The 24,799-nt window shown below is 37.3% G+C and overlaps 1 protein-coding gene and 1 long non-coding RNA gene across 6 annotated transcripts in view; one reads left to right on the plus strand and one right to left on the minus strand.

Annotated features, from left to right (window-relative positions):
• The window catches only part of LOC143895616 (CUGBP Elav-like family member 1-A), a 553,022-nt gene that overhangs the window by 84,117 nt on the left and 444,106 nt on the right, over positions 1-24,799 (plus strand). For all 4 annotated transcript variants that reach the window (XM_077402904.1, XM_077402903.1, XM_077402902.1 and 1 more), the window contains exon 2: positions 16,225-16,486. The gene's annotated coding sequence lies outside the window, so the exon portion shown is untranslated. The remainder of the gene's footprint in view (positions 1-16,224; positions 16,487-24,799) is intronic.
• Positions 1-24,799, minus strand: part of LOC143895628 (uncharacterized) — a 342,321-nt gene that overhangs the window by 64,603 nt on the left and 252,919 nt on the right. For both annotated transcript variants that reach the window (XR_013256383.1, XR_013256381.1), the window contains exon 3: positions 1,567-1,663. This is a non-coding gene — a long non-coding RNA (uncharacterized LOC143895628). The remainder of the gene's footprint in view (positions 1-1,566; positions 1,664-24,799) is intronic.

Below are 24,799 nucleotides of genomic sequence, written 5' to 3' on the forward strand. Positions count from 1 at the left end.
GACGACTTCCGTGCCTTGCGGCAGCAAATGAATTTCATTTATCATTGTGTGCCGCGCGTCTTTTTTTTCGTGTTTTTTTTTTAAAACGCTATATTTCGCGAGAGATAAGATATGGATAAGTCGTCAAACTTTGCCGCATTCATCTTCTTAATTTGGAGCTATTCATAACTATCTTATGTTATTAAATTTTTGCTTTTATGTTGCATTTAATTTAAGCATTTAATTAGTAAAAAATAATTTGTTTCTGTGTGTAAATCTTCTACTTCAGATGATTTATTATTTGTTAGCATCCAGGACCCCTATTCTGTAACTCGTAACGACAGTGTCGATATCGTTATACGTTGTCGTTGCGCATGAGGTATACTATATGGAAAAAAAGTTGCGCAACGACGATATAACGATATACCGACACTGTCGTTAGAGTTACAGAATAGGAGTCTTGGATAAAGTTTTATTTATAATTTTTACCGTGTAACACGAAAAACATTTGAAGAATTAATAGAGCACAGACACGTACAAAATAAATAATTAAATATACATGGCATATACAATACTAAAATTGACAGAATTTTGTTCTGAAATTCGACGCAAATTGTAGATCATCCAAAAGGGTGTTAAAAATCTCATTATTTTAATTAAAAATTTATTTGGGATGAATTTGGATTATTATATAATAACTAATAATATTATAATAGTATTATAAGAGTATTACAAATTGATAATAATTTTGTGACAATAATTTTGAAATTAAAAATTATTTAGGGTAATTATATAAAATCATAAAATGCATGAAATTCCAAATTTCGTAATGCGATTAATTTCCATTGCTGAGAAGCGCTATGTCATAAATGTCACGATCGATGTCGTGTTATCAACGAGCGTTTCAACTTTTCTTCTCTATTCAAAACTCGTAATATTTTTCCAAAATTTTTATACGTGATATTTTTATCGTCGCAAAAAGAGCGGACGAAAGAAAAGAAGAGCGATTATAATACAGTGCTTAACGTAAAAGTACATAATTATATTATTATTTCGCCATCGTTGTTGCCGGTTACAAATGAAAAAGTAATTCTCTGAAAAAAGTCATGCATACTTCTTCGCAAAACATTTGCTCTCGCAATTCGCTTGAGTTATCCGACAGATACTTTTCACTCTGAGCCTTCCATCGTAGCAAACGCAAAACTTCCGACGGCGTTGTTCCCCTCATATCGAAGCGTGCATGCGTCGGTATATATCGAGAATGACATGCCACCCTTGTCTTATTCGGCGGACATTTCTGACGTGTTTCTCGTGAGTTTCGTATCAATGATGGAGCACGGTCGTCAATTCCGCGATAGGAGAGCGACCGCGCCGCAGAGAAGTATAGCGATGGCTGCCCTATCGAGTTTTCATTTTCCGGACAGTGTGCCTTACAACGTATGCCGTCGCTTACTTATTTAGCTGTTATTTCGCCCTCTCACTTACCGGCCACCTTCACCATGGCACTCGCAACCGACCGACTTTTTCTTCCTTTTGGCAGCTCAAGATGATACTCTTACTCGAATCATGAAATATTTAATGACTCACCTTTTTGATCGTCCGTATTCTGCTCTCTCTCTCTCCGGCGTTTCCTCATTTCTAAGCCGTCTTGTCCAGTCCCACGTGTTACCTTTCGGTCGTATTGCTGCAAATTACATTGTCATTGACTATCATCAAAATCCTTTTAATAAACAACGCGTTAATCCTTTCATCATAGGTATATACATATATCATATGTAGTTTTCAATCGTCATATCTTAAATTGTCTTTCGTTAATACACTGCAATGATTGAATAAATTAATTAACACAAAACTATTAATGTAAATATGTGTGCAAAATTTTATAAATCAATCAAGTAAGGCATTATGATATATTATTATTAATTCTGAATTGTTATTAATAATATAAATGAATCGGAGTCAAATGGAATTGTAATAATTCTCAGTTAATTACGCTTGTATGTTTCTATTTGTGAACGTTATGCTGCCGTGGGTATCCTAGCGTGACACATAGTTCAGTGGTTAACATTAATGCCTCTTCAATTAACGGCATCTATTCCAGATATGTTGTATTCATTGAGCAACGCTTTGAGTCAACCGATAGTCCCGGGTGTAACCAGAAATTCCATGTAATATCGCCAAGGGCCACGCATGCCGCTATAACGTAACCATCCTCAAACGCCACCAATTCGATAACCCAATGAACATGTTGACGATAGAACGCATCTATTGCGCGCAATTCAATCATCGCGCATAACTAATAAAGACAATACAATACGAAGGATGCTGATCAAATGCAATTTGTTTGCGTACATGACCAACGTATTTGGATATTTTATCTCTGTTTCAAAATATAATCAATATCTTAGTTTTAAATTCATTGTTTTACCAGTTAAGAAATTTTGGGACATACTATTTTCTTCTTTTTTAAGCTTATTTTATGTGTCTTATTTTTTATTTTGCTCTGTCATTTGTACATTGCAAAATGTTTTAAATAACTGTTGCAATAGGAAAAGATTTAATTTTTTAGATACTTTAAAAGTGAACTTGAGACTTATAAAGATTAAAGTGAATAATCTTTACATACTTTTATTAGAGAATTTTATATAATTTTGTTTTACGCATCTCTCTGTTTTATCTTATATATATCAAATTTTTATAAATAAATAATTAATATAAATAATAATAATCGACGTATAAGCACACATTATATTAATTACATTTTAATTTATAGTAACTGCAATTTTTTAATATCTGCAAAATGCATGTAAATCTTTAGAAAATCAATTGAGCAAAGAAGATAAATGCCAATTAAACTGCGAAAACTAATAAAGTGATCCGTATACGCATATACGCGTGGACATGTATTTTCACGCTGGAACATTGGTTTCAAACTAAATTTTGATTAAATTTTGATTTGATTTGATTACTCTTAAGCTATTGTAATTAATAATGATAATTTTGCATTAGAATCATTAACTCTAATTAATCTTCATGCAATTAATAATATAGGTAGATAAAATAATTTATTTATGTAGGAATGCAATATACATTTATGTTTCCATCTTTATTACTGTCAAGTAATCGAAAAGATTTTGTTTCTTTGACTTGTCTTTTCGATATTAATCGGTTTTCGATTCACAGAGTTCTTCGATTGTTTTATATTGCAATAATTGATAGTGCACGATTTTTAATCTGTATTATGACGCATATACTAGTCAATTGGTGATTCGATAAGTATTTTCTATTTGTATTTTATTTTTAACATTAAGAATTGCACAAACTATTTTGGATATGTATTATATTCGGATATACATAAATCCAATTTATATTAAATAAGCACAAAATTTTTTGGAATATTTTAAATATCTGGGGGGAGGAGAGATACTGATGCTAAAAAATCAATAACAAATGTAATATCTATAAGTTATCTTTCTTTCTTTTCCTTTTAATTGCAAATTTTAACTGATTGTTTCACTATAGAAACATGTATAATGTAATATGTTAATTATATAATTGGAAGTTTATTATAAACAGCATTGTAGCTGTCTGGTAATGTCTAGTATTATATCTAAATGTACATGTAAAATGTATGCGATTATTATTAATAATTCGAATAAATTGATATTATATGCGAGATAAGAGGATTAACGAGGCAGCGAAATTGGAGATATTGGTGAGATTTCATATTACGGAATTAGAGACATATATATATATATATATATATATATATATATTTGGCGTTGCAAGATAGACCTGTTTGTCATTTGTAGTATTTCGTGAAACACTCTTTACACAATTTCTTGAGCGTGACTGTAATTCTTAGGTTACATATAGCGCAAGCTCTATTAGCTTGCAACACATGCGCGTATGTCGGGTGCATTTGGGCAAAATCCGTTAGTTCAACATTCCGTGTAGTCACGTGGCGCATTTACGGCGTAACTTTCCAGATTAGATCTGGCGCGCTACATACGTCTATATCCCACATGTGGATTCAAGTCGAGGGAGCGTAGATAGAGAGGTCGAAGTAAAGTAAAAGGTGCCGCGAAAGGGTAGCGCGGTGGGCGCGTAAAGCCGCTTTCGGAGAGAATATTCGTTGGTAAAGTTTGCCGGCGAAATGAAGTTGGTAAGTTTTTAAATTTCGCCGTGCCAACCCCGGAATATAGATCCTTGGGTAATCTTGCGCGAATGTCTTCGCGCCCACAATGCTCCGGACTCTCTTCGAATTCGCCGCGTCGTTCGAAACTTTTATTCGCGCACTTAATAAATCTTAAAATTTATTATATGTAATAAGCACATCAAATTTATTCGCGCCAGAAAGCGTGAATTCTTAAGTCTTTCTTGATTCTCCAAGTAACAGTAATATATTAGTTTTCTCGAGGCAGAAATGTCGGCAGCATATGCTGGCTGATATTTTCATACGTATCATTTTGTGAAGGAAAGTTTTATATTGTTCGAAGACTTTGTTTCGGAGATACAAAGCAGTAAAAATTCTATAAACTTATCGTTTTCCTTACAGTTTCTAACCGAAAAGAGTTTTTTTTTTTAAATTTTTGGGTCAATAAATAGAATATCAGCTTTATTTTGTTACCTACACTGTCGCCGTTCTGTCAATAAAGTTTAGACAATACATTACTGTTCCGAATTAGTGCACCGATAGACGGAAATAAATGTTTTGCAGGTAAAAAATAAAGGTAATACGCTGCCTATTTACGCTGGCTCGAACTTGAAAAAGAAATCTTTTTTCTCGTTTAAAAACTATTAAGAAGAAACAATAACGTTATATAATTTGTAACACTCTATATCTTTAAAACAAAGCCTTTGATACCATATTCATACATACATCTTCCATCATAATGTGACTTCAAATATCCTAGAATATTAGACAGTACATAAGAAACACTGTATAACAAAGAACCAAAGTTAGAATACTTGTTTCTTTATTATATTATATTATAGGTATATGCAATGGAAAATAATGAGAAACTTTGAAAACTGTAACATTTGACGTTGTATTAATAAACTGCCAATAGTTGCGCATGTAAATTTTAGATCGTAGCTAAAAGTAGTCTCTTATTTGCGAAATGCATGATGCTTGATCGTTAACGGGAAAGCCGTACATATTATACATATACGATTATGTGCCGCATATAGAGGACAATTTTCAGCTAGAACTGCCCTCAGTTAAAGAGCTATATAAATTCAATTTAGCTAAACGCGCCAGGAAAATAGTACATGCACCAGTAATGCTTGACTTTTATTTTGTTGGCAGCTGTTGACAGCACTTTTTAATAGTTTCAGCCGCGGTGGAAAGAAATTAAAGCGAGGACGCGTTTTCGTATTTGTTCCGCGCATTTTGTACCAATCGTCTCTATTTTTAAATTTCTGTATTTATGTATGTCTATGTTCCGATATTTACCGTTTACGTCACTACGTACACTATAGATTTTCAGTACTGACAGTGAATATCAGAATGCAACCCATACTGAAAGGCATTTAATCTTAGGCTGCATTCCGATATTCACTGTCTGAAAATCTATATTTTTTTATGATTTACATCACGTTGCTATATTTTCAATACTGACAGTTGCTGACAGTAAATATCGGAATGCAGCCTTAATGCGATCCCGGCCTTAATCCCGGCAATTACGCGAATATTAAGATTCGACATTATAATATGCCTTCACGAGAAAGCATGTCAGTTAATTCACCAAACTAACAGATTGAAGACGTACGTCAGTTTAATTCGCCGCCGCAATATGGCAGGCGCGGGAACGCATCTTATTGGCTGTTGAAAAATGTGCCTAGTAGCGCGCCTTTTCTTCCCACCGCGCACCGCGCGCCGTGCCTTGCCTACCGCCTGTATCTCTAGGTATAGGTATCTCTCGACGATCGCGACGCGCGCCACGGCGCGGCGCCACGTCGATCACTTGCGGCTGCTTGCGGCTGAGATTTTGAAACGGTGAGTTAACTTCAAAGATTCTGGAATATTCTCAAATCGCGGCGCGATATTGTCGCCGACGTGCTAACGGTCAGTATATCGTGCGCGAACGGCTTGCGAATGTGAATGTCCTTAAAGGCGGCCGCAGGGCAGGAGAAGTCTCCTCGGAGGCGGGCGGGGGGGAGGGGGGAAGACCGCTCTCCGGAGTCCGTACTCCGTACTCATTTCGCATTCGGCGCATCGTCACCACGCGCACGGGCGAGCGTTCGCGTTCGCGTATATATATTTGTTATTAATAATTCTCGGAAGATAGTTTGGTGCGGAGCCATATGCGCGGACATTCGGACACGGCCCGAGGGGCTGTCTCCGTCGTTACAGCGGCGCAGCATCACCCGATCCGATCTCTCCCTTCCGCCTTTCCCTCTCCCCCCCCGCCACCCCCAAGGATGGAAGGGTTTGCGCTTAGGTTGCGGCTTAATGTGCGCCCTCCTCGTAAGGCGCACGGTCGTCGCGCTCCGAAGTTCCGCTTATGCGATGGTGCGGGTGGTTAGCGAACTTAAAGTCAATCTTGGGTTATGCAAACGCTTATGCTTGGTAAAACGCTCGCTGCGGGCGAGATTCCGGTAACTCGCCAGAGAGAAGGAGGGTGCGAGGAAGGCAGAAAGAGAGAGAGAGAGGGAGAGAGAGAGAGAGGGAGAGAGAGAGAGACAGAGAGACAGAGAGAGTGTATGTGTAGGAAGAAGGGCGAAGGGGGGGGGCGAGAAAATTGAGCTCTGATATAGGGCGTTTTCGAAAGTTAAAGGGCCCCGTCTGCCAGCAATTTCGCAGACTGACCGTTCCAAGTTCCAACCTAATCTGACCGTAGCTCCGGGGTTATTGATGGATTTGCATAGCGAGGGGAGGAAAGAAACATCGAATAGACGGCGTACACGGTGGTCTTAATTGGATCGAATTGCGTTCTGGCTGCGGTTCACTTGCTTGTCACGTATTGTGCGCGTGTTACGCCGGCGCATATCATTGTTATAGGCGATCGTTACATGCTCCGTTGTACGTGTAAGCTGCGATTTTTTTTTTTTACGAGCGAATCGAATCCGCGCGAATGCGCCGCGGGGAAAATATCGGAGCGAGTGCGAAGAAACGAAAGCCCGTTTCGATATTTACGATAGTATTTTGGGATGTTTTTCGTTTTACGCATATGTTAAAACAAATCCTCTATATAAACGTGATACTTTTTTTAACGTTTTACTTTTCATCCTTTTTATTCCTGAGTTAAAAGTTGTCGTTTTTTATTTTAAACATTAATAATCAAATATTCTCTCTATCTGGTTTTTCAATAAATATTCTTTGATACCTTTCAAATCAGTTTAAACAAATCGGATTAATACAATAGAAAACACGTAACTGATTATCTTTATCTATAAATTAAAATCCGATTGCTACGTAACTTTTATTTTCAGAATGCATTATATTAAAATAAAAATACTATCTACTTTTCTCACATTATTGCTAAACAGAATAACAAAAGCTTTTTAAATAAGTTTTTGTAGTTTTAGATTTTGATTATAGATAAGAAAAATTAAGAAAAGAATTATATATGTGAGTTCAAGATAATGGTCTATCTTTCTTTGCATTTATGCCATGTTCTCTTCAAAAAATCCGCAGATTATTGATACTAAACTCAATTGTGCACGAGGCACGCAATAAATGATGCTATAATTTGCGCGATCAATACATCGAATCGTTCTTTTCCAGCCAATTCGTTCAATGTAGGAAGCGAGATTCAGTTGAAAAGCGTAGTAACTCGTTCGAAGCAATAGTTAAATCGACTTTACAGCATTTCCCAGGATCTCCGAGTTCTCTTCCAATTTCACTGCCATCGATGTTACATTATACTACGCGTGCTCTGTACAACGACAAACTCGACCGTAATGAGAAATTTTTATGACGACGAGGGACATCCTAACAAAGCAAATCTCGTAAACGCGCGCGAAAATGTTCTCGTTACGTATTCTTATTCCATCAAGCTGAATAGCATAAATGTCGGAGAGAAAATGTGACGGTTGTATCTTCTTTACCTTTTCATTTGTTGATATTGTCGTTTTACAAAGTGACATTTAAAAATTCAACTTTTCTTGGTCAGTCTAATCTTATATTTTATGCGCGGCCGGACTCGTTATTTTGCATGATTTTATATATCGCTATTTTGCTATCATTTTGTGATAAGTTCATTGCTTGACATTTACTAAAACACGTTTTAGTAAACGCACATCAGATTTAGGTACGCAAGATAGTTTTAGTTGCACAAACACATTTTATGCAAATTTAATGTAAAAATTTAATTTTCATAAAAATGACGGACGAGTAAAGTACGTGAAAATAATTCGGAAGTTAGGATAATTGAAAATTATGATAATTAAAAGTGAGAAAATTGTGAAAACGGAAAGTTTCGAGAGTTGCAAGTTGAAATGATTATACGAATTAAGAAAATTGAAAGTTGTGGAAAAATTGAGTATTTCTCGAGTATTTCTCTTCTTTTTTTTTCTCGAATATTTTGTTTTTTTTTTTAATTTCTCTCTCTCTCTCTCTCTCTCTCAAAGATTTACTCTCTCAGAGTTCAGAGTGATACCGGACTTATAAATATGCTAAATTAAAGAGACCATGTTAATAACAGTAAATCTTTTAAATCGTCTGTAAAAAAAAATTATAATTTCGTCATGTCTAGCGCTATATGTGCGATTATCTAAATCTACGTTCAAATTAGAATAACAGTTAGTATTTATATACATATAGGAGAACTATTTTAAAATCAGTCAAATAAGTTTAATATTTAAAAATAAACGTCTAGACGGTATGTATGTATGTACATACGTACATACAAGTCGTACCGTTGCTGTTTAATAAATTAAACATAATTATAAGACAATTTCGTGACGGTTCGTGGTCGATACTGTCGATAGACTATCCGTTACCATGGGACACGAGTGGTAAATATCGTTCGACATTAATAGGTCAAGCCATGTGACAAAATCAATTCAAGTGATATTTTATTTTATGTTTTTTTTTGTATGTTTTAGTTTTTATATATTTTTTTATCGGCGATTTCGGCGCGGTTTCAAAATTTTTCTCGAGTTATACATATACATATCGGCTACGTCGGGCCGCGGGGAGGAGCGTGCAGTTCGCGTCATCGCTTCTACATCTACATCGAAAAGCAGAAAAAGGCTGGTGATTGTTCGTGACAAGGTATGTCCAACAAGAAACGTGATTCCAATTGAAATCTTCGGTTGAACTTCTCGCGGTCATTCGTCTTTGTCTTGGAAAGCGCGAGTCATATACGTAAATCGAAAAAACATCGTATTTTTCTCGCTCGGCTTCTACATTCGGACACATTTGTATAGCAACAGTAGGCGTTTAAACGTTTTGCTTTTCATGAGAAAATACCATTTCCACGTACACTTTACTGACGTATTTTAATTGTTACTGAAAGAAAACGTTACATTGCCAACTCAATCCGTTATCCTCAGAATTACATAATTTTCCTGCAACTATATAATAATAATTTTCCTTATACATATAAGTATAACTTTGTTCCATGACATTTCTTTTTGCATTATGATTCTAAAAATAAATTTTAATTTCTATAAATATTATAAGATAAATATTAAAAGCCGTCTCTCTCTCTCTCTCTCTCTCTCTCTCTCTCTCTCTCTCTCTCTCTCTCTCTCTCTCTCTCTCTCTCTCTCACTCTTTCTCGTTATTGTAGTTTTTATATAAAATTAAAAAAACCCATTTAATAAAAAAGAAAGGAATAAAGAAGAAAAAGTCAACGCAATGTCAACCTAATCGATTTCTATTGCGGTAATTGACAAATTTTGCCATTATACATATGCGCTATTATTAATAGTTCGAAGACCGAAATACATATTACAAAGTTACTATTTCAATAAATTAAATGCGCGTTTATCGATTTCGGCATTATGCACAGTTGGCTCGCAAAATGATGCCGATTCCACGCGTCACCGAGCGTTAATCACTTCAACCTGAATAAAATTACGGGTCGTTTTGTGTGGAGCGTCCGTGCGCTGAATTGTGCACCACTAATTACCGTTGCGTTCTCGCCGTTGTTATCCAACCATGCGGCGCGGGATACGTGCATTTATCTCCCCGGTTTTAGCTTTGCGAATCTCTTACGAATAATAGCCGGGAAAGACTGTCGTTAAAATATAAAACAAATGACATTGAACGAGTAAAAAGAAAGATGAATCCCCATTAAAGATATTAACATTGCAGATTTCAATCTTAATCGGTTTACGTGCATATTGTAACATTCTACAACACTGAAATATCTGAAATATAACATTTTAAATACTTCTTTTATCCATTAGTAAATTACATTACATTAATAATACGTTATTATTAACGACATTTGTAGTATTAAATTTTAATGTACTTTTTAATTTTTAATAATAAATTAGGGTTGATTAAGATTTATTTTAGGGGATTATTTTAAGAGAGAAATATCAGTAATGGTTCATATATTATTTATGTGAATTGTATTGTATATTATAATAACACAAAAGATGTTTTAGATATTTTCAGAATTTTCTTTCATATATTAAATGGATAGATATTAATTCACGTGCTATATCCACGCGCTCATTTTATTTACGATGACTATACTCGCTCTGCGCTGAAATGTTGGCAGCTCAATAATCCTAGCATTCACGTTATTTCTAGCGTCTAATTAGCGTATCATTTAAGTCAAGCTTCGCGGCTGCAGTCAACAATGCGTCGCGCGTCTTAAGCTTTTAACGCTTTGATGCGCGACTCCAATTTGGTGAATCTTCCGCTCTCGCTGAATGGTATGCCTCGATGAATTTCGTGGCAATCAAGTTAATTCCTCTTTTGCGAATGCAATATTCTAATACTAGTAACACTAATGAGGCCTTTGCAATCTCTAGTTATTTCAATCGAGCAGTCAGAATATATCGCAAACAAACTTTATTTCATGAATCTTCCGTATTTGGCTAGTACCACATTAACACAATCATTTTATCTGTCCATTTTAGATCATCTTTATAGATCCATATTTATTATAATGTAACCGATATTATTTATTTAAATATGTATCACACAATCACACATTCTATTTATTTTTTGTATAAATTTAAATGACAGTTTGTAAAAGCTTTAATCATAAGTAGAAAATTTTACCTTTTTATATTTTTTATTTTAAACTTTTCAAACATGTTTATTTATTTACTATTATTTTGAACTTTTTTTTTTTTTACAAACCCGCGCGTTTTTTTACCATTTAATTTTTTAGTTCTTTTTATCTTTTATTTGGAGAATGAAATATAAATAACAGACGCGAAATTAGATTCGATATTGCTTGGCTCCTATTACATCAAACGACTTTTTTTTAAAATAAAACTGTCTAGCTTCTCGCTGACTAAACTAATTTATGAAGATAATACTACCGGACGGTGTTATAATAAAATAATTGGCCTTTTAATACTTCAAAACATTAGGCAGTAGAAAAAATAGAGTATTACTGACTATTCAATGCGGATGGTCTAGTTACTCTATAAATTAATTTCAGACTAATTGCATTCGAAATCCGCTTAATTTCTCTCTACTCTGTGTCGAGAGGTTCTCAAGCCAATTGATTTTTATTTTCATCAATCAACCTAGTGCCTTCGTCCATCGTCCTGGTTCACCGCTATCACCGTAAAAACCGAGTTAGTTTAATTAGTCTAGATACTTGCGCATAGACACTTTGCAAAGTGAGTGCCCTCCTATATAGCTTCTAATAATAAATGAAAATATAAAAATTAGAGTTAACTACTTTTTAATATACTCTCCGTATTATCTCCATATTCGTTTGGTCTCTTATTCTTATTCATCTCTACATCTGCCAGACTATTTTCAATTTTTAATATTTTTTAATTATCAAAAGGTTCTTCTCGATCACGTCTTGATTATAAAAGAAGCTCGATGACGCGAACGCGGTTGGCCATCAGTCATCAACTACAATGCAAAATTCATCTCTATAAACGATTAAATGATTGGTTGGCGTTATTGATGTCGCGCTTGATCGACGTGAATTAGCTTCTTCCTAGCGAACTTGTCATTAAATATTTGCGTAATGGACGATCAACGTTGCGTTAGAGAGCGAGCTAATACAAAATAGCTGTAAATCTCAGGAGACTACGGGTTAGCCGGCTTATACCAGTTTGATATCGCGATATTAGTAGGAATTCCTGAATAATTCATTTGGCGTTACAGTGCCATTAGTATCGTACTATACAGAATTTGACGTAGACAGTTAATTTGACGCATAACGACTGAGATATTTAGCTGCACTGGGCATACAATTATATCATTCTATATAGCTTTCGTTTCTCTCCGTCGTGTAAATACCAATCGCGTAAATGCCGGTAAATGCTTCCAATACAAAATTTAAGCCAAACTCTGGCAAGAATCTAGACACATTCTAACATTGTCTATTACTAAATGTAATAACATTGTAAATTATTACTTAAAAAAAATTGTTATTTAATAAGTCGATAACATTAAACTACACACGCACATTCCATGTTTGAACCAAAACTAATTTAAGCAGATATTCTTATATCCGACCATTTCATTTATTATTTTATGTCCTTATTTTACGGCATCTGTCAATATAAACAATATCCGCAATAATTTAAAACTAAACAAAATTTAATAAGAGGGATGCTAAATGTATAAACGCTAACAATAAGAAGGTATTTTTAAATTCGATCACGCTGAGACGACACGATTTTATCAATACGATACCACTGACTTGTTCACAATTCAATACGTGATAATGTCATCTTTTCATAAGACCCTTCAATGGTCACCCTCGTCGTCACTGTTACATGCTCACGTTTGTAATCTAATAAAATAATTCCCTAAAAGAGCAGCCGGGGCTGTTCCTGCGATGTTCTCCAACACGTTCCGCTCGCATCCGCTATCAGACACGGCCGATCGATCTGATTGAATCGCGACTCGGACGTGTCCTTGGTGCGTTTGCGGGAACACGCACAGTGGAGGCAAATGAAATTCCCAGCCTGTCGAAAACAAGTTTTATTTCGTGGCACTTCGGTCCGATTGGAGGCCGCGGAAGGGGGCGTTGCGGATTGTTGCGCTGGGCGAAGGGTTGTGGTTGGGTGTACGAAGGGATGAAGTAGAGAGAAGAAGAGGGGTTGGTGGAGCCCCCGCTCAACGATGGGCGACGAGAGTTTCCATTCTTCGATGAAACTTCTTGGCAACTCGTTTGAACGCCACGACCAGCCTCTCCACTTTCTTCCGGATCTTATTTTGCTCGCTGCCGCTGCCGCTCGCGAAACTTTTCCCGATTCCTCGGAGGTGTAACATAATATTTTCGCGGCTCGGCTGGGGACCGTAAGAACCGCGCGTTGGAATAACGCGGTTATCGAGTTCCGGGATTTTAACGTTATCAAATTCGTTATCGTACTCAGAACGATTACGAGGTTAGCATCGTGACGTTTTGCCTCGTAAGCTTTCTTGAAAAATCAATTAATGTACTTTATTGGCTGCTACGAAGAGATTTGTTAGTTATTTTGTATCGTATTGCTTTTTCAGAGCATTTTTAATTGTTTTGTGACTAAAAGAAATTGCAAGTGTTGTGTAATATTGCTTTCACATTTTAAAGAAATGAAATAATACTTGTCGATTACGTAAATATGAGTTTTATTTTTATATATCTAATTTTCTTTAGTCCGCGCTGAAAAAAAGAAGTTATGATTTTGTAGCCGATGAAGACGATGTTTACCAAGCGGATTCATTATCATTTAACAAAATCGTTACGCGATCGGGCTCGCTTGGCCGCGCGGGGAAGTCCGCGTCGGAATGGCGAAAGTGTGAAAACACGTTGTCGGCGGACTAATTAAATTTCTGCATTATTACGAGGACGGCCGTTTCTGCCACTCGGCGAGTTTTAATCTGGCAGAGTAATATCTTAGGCTACATTAGGTCTTACCCTCCGCACCGACTGGTAGTAGGGTGGCAGTCGGTTGAACGGGGCAAGACAGGGGGTTGGCAGAGGTGGTGGTGTGGCAGAGGCCCGGCATAAGCCGTCTGCCTGCCGGCTAATCAATGATTCAACTCGCCAATTACGGAGGCGCCTCGAAAAATATCCTTTCTCCACCCGTTCCCCTGCGTCTTCCTAGCACGCCTGAAATATTCACAGACTTTATCTCCCTTCAATTCTATCCTTCCACCTTTATTGCTTTGCTCGTTTTTTTAAACGTAGTTTCGAGCTCTCTTTTTTAACCCTTTTTAAACACTTGTTTGTGTCATATCTGTAAAGTGCCGTATTGTAATACCGATGTTACTTATCCAGGATTTGATGCATGGAATTGAAATAACTTAAATGGTTCAATTTTTTTTTATAAATCTTGTGTGCGCAGATTATGGTACTAAATCATATATTTATGTTATACTTATAACAAATAATGTATTTATCTCGCGAGATGCATTTATCTAAGAATATATGTCAGGGTAAAAAACTGCAGTAAAACTTAGTCGTAAAAAGTTCTATTAAAACTTAAAATAATTTCGACATAATAGAATCTTGTTATTTCAAATTATCCGGGAAGCGTTTATCGGGAATAAAATAGATTCCTATCATCTTGAAAATTTACTACACTCTTATTCTTCTGATGTATTTATTATCGCGAAATTTTATTATGTTTAGGAATGTTTAAGTGTTTTGATTGCAAGAGTTTACCCGGCACGAAACGAAGCGGGAAAGCTCGTTTAGAAAAGTTTCCGCCGATCTGTAAACGGCCGCGTGCCGCCTGCGTCGTTCGCGCTGAAGACTATTCACTGCCATTCCTTCTCGAATTATTCTTTCGCTATTTAATCAACCGGTTATAAAAGAACTTGGCTTGACCTTACAACTTTATTTTTGCATCTCCACGATTCTCACCGGTTCTCCGTTTTTCCTTCTCGGGCGCTCTAAATTAAATTTCCTTTACCTTCGATGCCCAAGTTTCGTGAGCGAGAGGAAGACGGTTAGAGGACAGCGAAGATCGTACAGCTAAGAGGCGAGCATCCGAGAAGAGCGAGACGAGACGGGGGTAAAGAGTAAGAGGGGAAAACGGAAGGTAGTAGAAGGAAGAATGATGTAAGATCGCGGGGAGAGGAGGGAAGAGGGAGGAAAGCAAAAACAGAATGTACGTAAAAAATACACGACTGCAAGCGGTAGCTGCTTCTTGCCGTAGCCTCGGCTCGTCGGCATGAAAAATTCACTAGTTGCCCCGGCTCTTATTGCAATCTTCGTTCGTGGAATTCTCGCGAAATTTAGCCACCTGCAACAGGACAGAGGGCGGACGACCCTTCTTCGATGTATACAAGCCCTTTTCTTTCTTCCGCCGTGTTTCATCTCGAGAAGACGTCCCTCTCTCTCGAGCACTGCGAGTAGTATCAGAGACACAGAGGCTGGTATGGCCTTTTTTCTCTCTCCCTCCCTCTTCCTCTGCCTGGAATGATTTTATTAAATTTGCTCTTATCATTCCGCTCGGCGGTAGCGTATTGGCCGAGACGACAGCGCTGTTGCTTGGGAACAGAGGATACGCGGCATTGTTCCTTTTATCATAGAGATGTACGACAACCGTATTGAGTCAAACAACATATACTAGATTGAATCAAGCTATGTATTAGATGTATTAGAAGCTATGTATTAAACGTTACGTTGCGTTCCATTGAAAGCATTTTTATACTCAAATTAGTAATCTACAACTTCATGAAGAGCATTGAAATAATTATTTATGAGTTTTTGCCAGAATTTAAAGCCGATATAATTTCGGTTTTCTTGTTAAATACCTACTATAGTATCAGAGAAATAAAGAAAAATACATTTTGCTAACGAAGCTTAAATTTGAATTGGTTTAAAGGAAAGTTTACAAGTGGATTAATAAAATTGTGTTATTGATCTTTGGATAATAAATTATTGAATATTTTTATAAATTATAACGTCTTTTAATTGCTCGAGAATTTAGCTTCTCAACTCTCTCAATTTTGTATTTACATTTAACGAGCGTCTGCTTTTTTAATATTAATGAAATTATTTAAATTTATTAATCAATAGCTGTATAAAATTAATCAAGCTTGTCACGTTATCAAAAAGAAAATAATCTTTTACCTTGCATCTTGCATTTCCGCATTTTTTTATTTGATCTTTTTTCAATGATCTTTCTTCTTTTCTGTTACAGTGCCCGACCGTTAACCGTTCGTTCGATCGTTCGTGTCATCATCCGCGTCTAACAATAAGCCTTATCGTTTCTTCAGTGAAAGTGAGTGCGCGTATCGAATTTGTGATTCCTCTCGTCGCGATTTCTTCGTTCGCATTCGGATTCGCGTTCGCGATCGCGTGTGTAGTGCATCCTTTGCATCGGGCTGCGCAGCGAGGCACGTAACTACTATATAGACTCGGACCAAGGCTTCCTCGTTCTCTTCATCGCCCCGCAGCACTAGGTAAGTTGTAAGCATCACGAAAATGAGCTCGAGAGAGAGAGAGAGAGAGAGTATATTTTGCGCGGGCAATGTGCGTGAAACGACTCGCGGCGTTTCGCGAGGGGGGTGAGTGGGAGGGGGAGGAGGAGGGCGAAGAGGGTGACGCGGCGACGGATAGTTTGCAAAAACTTGGTTAAGTCGCTTACAAAGAGGCAAAGTGACTGAGTCGGAGTAAAGCGAAACGCCGCGCTAACTTCGGAGCACTTCGTTATAAAGTTGGGAGTTGAATAATGTATTTTTATTATTTACCCGAAGCTTGCCGCCGTGCCGGCCGTGGTGATATATCGGATAAAGTCGCTTGTAATTTCCGGCGAACGTTAACTTCCCGCCCGAAAGAAATCACACCGGATCACGCCACAACTTTCTTCAACGCAGGGATATTTATACGCCTGTACGGAAGGAGTGGTTCGTGCCGCACGCAGAACGTGTTTATTTGCAAAGTTTTACTTTCTTTTGTTCATTGAGATTTTTTTAACAATCTATATAAGTAAAATTAAATTAATGTCTGCATTACTAAATTATGCAAAAAAAAACTTATAAAATTATTACTAATTATATAAAATGAAAGAGACCTCTGAAATTGTTTTGATGTTATAAACCTGTTGTTTTATCTAAATTTCTTTTTCAAAAATCTTTGGAAAAAAGCCAATAATCAATGTCGATTAGCAACAACTCCAATATGCAATGCAGTCAGTGTTGAGTTGATCGTAGAAATCGTTTTTACACTGAAATAGTTTTTTTAATTGTTGTTTAATTTTTTTATTTTATTTATTTACACATCTTCATCAAAATCATTCCAAGTGTCGAATCTAATTCAATCGATTTCGGAAGCCTTGTTTGGAAATGTATGATACGATAATTAATTCACGTATATCTTGACGTGAAGGTACGTTTCGCCGCGCTAACACGAAACACGCATGAAAGATCGAGCGCAAACGACGTTCCACCATTAAGTAGTCGAAGCAGAGAAAACGCCGACCCGCTCGATAATGCATCATCGCGTTGCACTATTTCACGGGAAAATGCGCCGGCACGTTTGTCGACGAGCGATTAGCTCGCTCGCGCGACGTTACACGCAAAGCGTAAATCTTGAGGCGCGACGCAGATTTAAGAGGCCCGTTTGCCCGAGTGCGTTTGCAGACCCGATTGCAGAGGAACGAGGCCGAGTTGTGGTCTTTAATTTATAGGATAGCCGAGTTAAATTAGGGAGTAGCTTCTTTGCTAGTAAGGATTCACAGAATTTAAACCCCGATTGTAATTGACGCTCGGTCCATGCATTTTTGTCCTTTGTTCTCGTAACGACTTTAGTTAATAATTCGCCCCTAGAATAGTCAACGCGCTCGCGCCAAGTAGTTTGCTTCGCTTCGTTGCACTCGCGGTTGGAAGTAATGAGAGAGAAAGAGAGAGAGAGAGAAAACAGACGAGAAAATTCCTTGTGTAAACGGTCAGTGCGACCTTCGCGCATCTGCGAGTGTTAAATACATTGCGTTCTAAAGTTACTTAAAGAAGAAAATTGACGCATTATTATTATACTCTTGCAAAATGTAATTAATAATTTAATTGATTTAATGAGTGAAGCAATAACGTGTATAACAATATTGTAAATAAACATTGTATCTATAACGTTTGAAGTTCGAAGTTCATTATATTGACTTCGAAGTTCAATCGATGATCATAATGTTATGATCTAACATCGCTAATTTGATACGAGTCGCGTGTGGGAATGCGAATTGACGCAAGATAGAATGCAAATGATTACAAATGCACGCGTAATTGGAAATGTTTGTGACTTCGGAAATATTTGGCCTTTGAGAGACCCATCGCTTCTTTTTTCTCGAGTCATTTGCGCGCTTCCGCGGCCCACAGTCATGCGCACGCAGACATTCATACCTGTATCTGCACAAGCACATATGCATCTAATAGCAAACGAAATGGAATTTTAAAAATTGAATCGCCGAGACTTGCGCTTTACGCTACCGGCGTATTACAAAAGCTTGGGGGGCAATTTCATTCATACGTAATAAGATGGGCACATCTGGTACCACGCACATAACGGATGCCTTGTCATCGCTTTTCGGAAGAGCCGAGCTGTTTTCGATATTAAGGCACTTCGCGTTATTTATAAACCATCCGCATCGTCGTCATCCCCTTTTGGCCCTTTTGTCATACTCTCTTTTTTTTCTCATCCTCTTCCGGTATCCAGGGTTGAGAACAAGCGTATTAGATATTCCGTTATAAAGAGGCGGCGTAATACCGTACGGCCACACCAGGCGCGGGTGGACAAAACAGCGCGCGGAGGACCAGGATGAGGGGAAACAGGCGCGGCGGGGATCGGTTGTGAGGTCTGCAACGAAAATTAGCATTTTTTCCATGCGACCGACCTGCGTAGCTAATATCACGGATATAAAGAGGCAAGCGAGTGGTGGCTGGAGGGGATCTGCACAGCGAAAAAGGGAAGGAGGTAGCCTGAAAAAAAGCAGGCGTATTTACTGCGGAAAGATTAACGTGTAACGAGCTACCGTGAACAAGCTGACGTTAAAGCTTTTTACATAAACGCACGCTCAGTTTTTGATCGCGCTCATGGCTTCGCCAGTGTCCACAGACACGGCTCTGTGATCGTTTCATTGTGCCGCCTACGATAGTACACGCGATTGTAGAAAGAGGGCAAAAAAGGGCGTTATATCGATTTCGCCGGAAACAACTCGTTGGTTGAATACTCGCGTATTTGCATCTCGCAATTTTGAAATTGTAAACGCGTCTTTATGCAGAAGCGAGGTAATATAATTAGTTCGCACGTCATTACTTGGAACAAAAATGAAAATTTTATTAAAAGACCTGGTAATGAACGATAAAGCTGAATAAAATATGATAGTTTGGGGAAGAAGACTTTGCTTTTATCTAACGCGATAATTTCGATGTATTACAATATGTGTGTGTATGTGTGTATGTGTATACATACATATTGTAATTTACACTTTCTACATTTTAAATATATTTTTTACACATCATGCTTTTAAATCATATTTTATTTCAGTTGTTACAAACCGAGTTACAAACTTTGGAACCTAATGCATTATTTGCGTAGTCACATCGACAAACTTTCCGTGTATTTTTCAATTTTCGTACTTTAAGATAGCTCGTCGCCTCGAAAAGCACATGTTGATCTGTAGGTTACACTTGTTTTCTTTTATCCCTAGGAATCTCCGAGCTTTCCGGAACCTCAACGTTTCATGCTATACCTATTTGAAACCATGTCTCAAGTATAATGTGGGGATACATGTGCAAAGCGAACACATGCACGTAATTCCTTTACACATTTTTTATATCAATTACCAGAATTTTTAAATATTTGAGCTTAGATTTCCAATTAAAATTTTAGATGTTTATTATTTGAAATTAAAAACAATTTTTTTTCTCGAAACACAATATACGTTTTTTGTTACGTAATATACCTTTAAAGGAAAGCAATTATAACGTTTAAGTTTTTACTAATTTTTAATATAAAACTGTATGTAATGTATCAATCTGGAATAATTTTAATCCACATATCTCGTAGGAAATTAATCAAATGAACAACCGTACATTTGTAGGTATTCTATTTTGCATCAATCACCGGTCAATCATCGCACAGCAATAAACATGTATTCCTTAAGCGAGCAACTGGTATTTTATGCTAGTTTATATCGCTAGCAATCAGTAGAATCGGAAGTATGACATGACATGTGCTCAAAATAATGACGGCGGATTCGCGGGCTATTTGTCAGATTAACGTAATTCGCTCTTTAACGCTCGAAATTCAATGGGATTCATCGATATCTCACGATGACGGTGAAATATTAACGTAGCGGCCGGGCCGATGTATCATGCTCATTTCGCGAAAACCATCTCATACGCCGAAATGGCGTGTCGAGTGACGAATTGCAAAACTAGATAAACGCGCTTCGCACGACACATCGAACGCACGGACACGCTCCCTCGTGAATACGTGGCCGCAACATTTACTATCGGCTAGCATTTAATAATTGATTAATCGGATGATTATGGGACGGATCGAATGATAATGCTGCATTATTTAGGGTAATCAACCTACATTATTGAGTGTCTGGCGAAATGCGGTTAACGCCATGCATGTTTCAAAGTTGCAACGTAGATTCAGTTGGCGTAAAATACGATTATACCTCTTTCCTGTAGGTATGCTAACAGTGTGCTGATTAAGATTTACAGTTACACCTATTGGTTGGCTTTGCTATAATTTTAATTCTCAAACAGACACTATAATATCTTAGTATCGCTCAATGATTATTGTCGTGTACTTGTGACGGAATAGTTCAGACACATAAATTAAGAGTTCAATATTGTTGATGATATGACTTGTTTGTGATAATTTTCACTATCTAATAATTCATCAGCTGAAAGGCAGAATGCAACCATCAATGTTATTAAGTATTATTTCATAAAATCGAAACATTGCATTGCGAGAGCGATAATAAGATACAATATACATAATATATTCGTGTCGATCTGATGCATAATGAATTATTCCGTATGCTCGTTAAATTTTTTTTACTGATAGCACTTTGCACTTTAGAACTTTCGCACTTTAGCGTACAAGAATAATCGCTTGGGCTATGCTTGTGGCTTAACTAAAAAATTCCATTTTTGACCGTGCACAAACTTGTTACGGTTTAACGCAAAAATTTCTCCGTTGACGCGGGATAAAGTTCGCGACACCTCTTAGTCCCGGCAACCGCCTTCCATATCTTGGTAAGCCTGTTATTCGGCTACGTGCGGTTTAAAAGCGACCGCTGAACCGGATCGCCGTTCGTAAATGCATTGTGCGGGGAATAGGTGCACGTATACGGCGGACGTACGTGGATCATACGGTTCCTATTGTCCCGGTCCCTTGTCACTCCGCGGTATATCCCTTGATACCTGTGGGAAGGCACAAATGCTTTCGAAGAACACCTCGATCTATGTAACCGCCTGCACAACGCTATATACGTGCCCACGTAGAAGGCGTCCATCAAACACCCTCGCAGACGTAGCGGCAGCCTACTCTTCTGCCGGTGCGGCGGGTCCTCTTTTTCATCAGGCCGCTATGAATGGAGAGGATATCGGAAGTATCCTCTGTCGTTCGTATATATCGCGCTGATGACAGTCTCTAAATATATGCTTGGAACTGATACTTTTATATAAAGATTCTAAATTCGAGATAATTTTAAATGCTCTGATAAAATATCTCAAATCGAATTTAGACCAAGAAAATGAGCGCGAACCAACGTGAATGAGTAACTTGCTTTAATGAGCATCGGCAACATGGTGGTTTCTTTGCATTGTAGCAAATTATTTATTTATGTTTGTCCGCGCTTATTTGCTTGGGTCTAGATTTGGCTTTACGTGTAAAATTTATTAACATTTAGTAAAAAATAAAATAGCAAAATATAGATATTATGTAGATTATGGAGAGAACATTTTGACTTAAAGTATACGTAAAGTATACTGTCTGTATCGTCATAACTTTTATAAGGATGTTTATAAGTATAAGTTGATTGGATTGATAACAGATTAATCGCACAATTATTGCAGTATTTTAAAACCAACTTTAAACCATTTTATAAACTCTATAATATTTTATTAGCTAGGGCATTTCTAAAATCGATGATGCTATCGGTCCTCTCGAATGATCGTTTGTTCAAAACTTGCCGCTTCGCTCGGTCGCCCTTAGGCGTCGCAACCATTTTACGGCAAATCGCGACAATCTTTCTTTCTGCCGCTTGTAAAAAATGGCTGAAATAACTGGACAGTATATCATTGGCCGAGTCATACAATTTTAGATTCTTTACTTGAATGGTAACTTAATTTAGTTAGTATGTGTTATAAACACTTCATTACATTGAACAAAAGCTATCACGAAGGACATTAAACATATTAAAAGTATTTTTTAAATCTATATCTTTAAGATTATATATATATTCGATTATATATATTATATATATTATTATTATTATTATTATTATTATATATTCGCATACATAATAATATGTACATGCGGCAAAAATACAAGATACAATCGGAAAGGAGGTGGCTTACAATAAATGAAAATGATGAAATACATTCTTTTTCGAATAAGATCTTGTTTTCGAAACTTTAAAAGTTAATTAAAGACGCGTGCACTTGACTGATATTTGATACGGAAGAATTAAAAGAACAGAAGATATTAAAAACAATTTATTTTAATTGAACTCGCAGACTACAACTTTCTATACGACAAAATGGTTAACATTTTTCAACAATATTGTAATTAAATATACATAAAATAAATGTGTAAAAAATAATATGTACATGTATACACTTTTATGTAGCCACGTAATCGACAGATAGTATTTCAAATCCATTAAATTTAAAATTTAAACAATTGTTTTTAAATTGATTGAAACATTTTGCACGTTTGTAAAAAATATATTTGCCAAATCTATTTTCTATGAAACATGACATATATATTTTTAATGTAGAGTGGGAATAAAATTGACTCAATATAGTTTCTTAGACTTAACGAGAGTTACGAATGAGGTCACGAAGTCGAATTTCAACCCGTCAGAAATATGAAATACGACCATAAGTCTTTGGCTCATAATTTTACCTGGCAATTTTCAGCTCCTATAGCGAATTATTAACAAATTATCTCGACTATTTTACTAAATTAACTTCTCTCCGTGCGTTGCCCTTAAGTTTCTTTCTCGAGTTCGTAGCACTGTCGATGCACTCGTTTGGTTCGACGGTGTATCGATTGTAACGGCCGATGGCGGTCGCGATTCGTATCGGCAAGTGTGATAAAGTCGACACGCGTGCACAGACTTTGTTGTGTGCGAATGTGATAAATTAGCCGGGCCTTCATAAACATTTCACAGCTGTTGCCGACACATCCAGAGTCCAAACGCCCAAACCCCCGTATCGGCACACCTCCATGTTGTAGTCGCCCGATCCCTTTCCTCGCCTATCGTATGCCTCGCGTATCGTTCCGCATCCTCGTATCGGACGGAGAGGAAGAACGGTGACACCATTCGATATTTTATAGCCGCGGTTTGCCTGGTGCCAGTGAATTTTTTCCGGTCGGCCCGCGCACGACGGGCGCGAATGGAATCCTCACGGTATGATCAACGGATGTGTAATTTATCGACTGGAAGATTGGAAGCCCGCCGCAATAGCTATCGACCATTCCCGGTTGGAGATACACATCGTATTCATAGGCTTTGGTTCATAAGGCTTCTTCAAAGAACTTCATTCTCTTTGCTACGGAGGCAAGCGAGGGACTTCCAGAAGTTCCGCGAATGTCAGTGTTTGCAGACTATAGCAGCTCATTAAAGCATGGTTGAATACACCTAAGTCTCCGGCTGTACGAACCGAAGTTGGAATGAATCGCGGCAATCGGCTTAGTTAATTAATTCTGGTTAGCGATTCGATCTATATCATAACTTCAATTATAAATGAAAGGGAAGAGGATTTAGTCAATTAGGAGGAGATCTAACTGATATTAATGTAACCCTTAATTAACTGGCACCGATATCACCAACTTTCCATCTTTGAATTATATCTTTCGTTTTAATGCGGAGAATAGAAAATTAAATTTCTGATATATATACTTGCGATTAACGTCAATTAAATTTGGTATAAAGTCTTACGAATTTAACTTTGTTCCATCATGATAAACTTCAAAGTGCCGCATGCGGATAACGTCTCGCGGGACAGAAATTATCGATTCTTAACATTACATACGACACGTAAAATTAAATACGACGTAGCAAGAGAGTGTCCAATGCCAATTAATGGCATGCCAGTAGAAGAAAATTGCGCAGGGAATAGAATCGCGAATGGAGAACGTTTTAAAAACATTTTTATTTTTGGGATTCCGTAACGGTCGATGTCTAGATACGCTACTGGTCAGCTGGTTGGGATTAAGTCCGTTTTCCCCGGTTGTTAATGGTTGAAAAAGGATGGAGTTATAAAGGAAGAAAGGATACGCGAAGGGGTTGGAACGAGTGGTTTGGAAAAGAGAAAGAGAAAGACAGACTAATACTTTGTCGTTCGAATTGGAGGCGAAAGTTCTGTTAGAACCAGGTCGTAATTTTCGCCGGGCGTTTGCAAAGGGACCAAAGAAAACGGCTAGCTAGCAAACGAGAAAGAACGAAGGGCGATGGTAACCTTACTCTCCAACACGTTCCACGTAACGAGCTGTAAATCGTGTTTATGCTCTACGTATACCTTATGGATAATAAT

This window comes from Temnothorax americanus, unplaced genomic scaffold (genome assembly GCF_048541705.1).
Source record: "Temnothorax americanus isolate GAGA-0224 unplaced genomic scaffold, ASM4854170v1 Scaffold16, whole genome shotgun sequence".
Classification (NCBI taxonomy): Eukaryota; Metazoa; Arthropoda; class Insecta; order Hymenoptera; family Formicidae; genus Temnothorax; species Temnothorax americanus.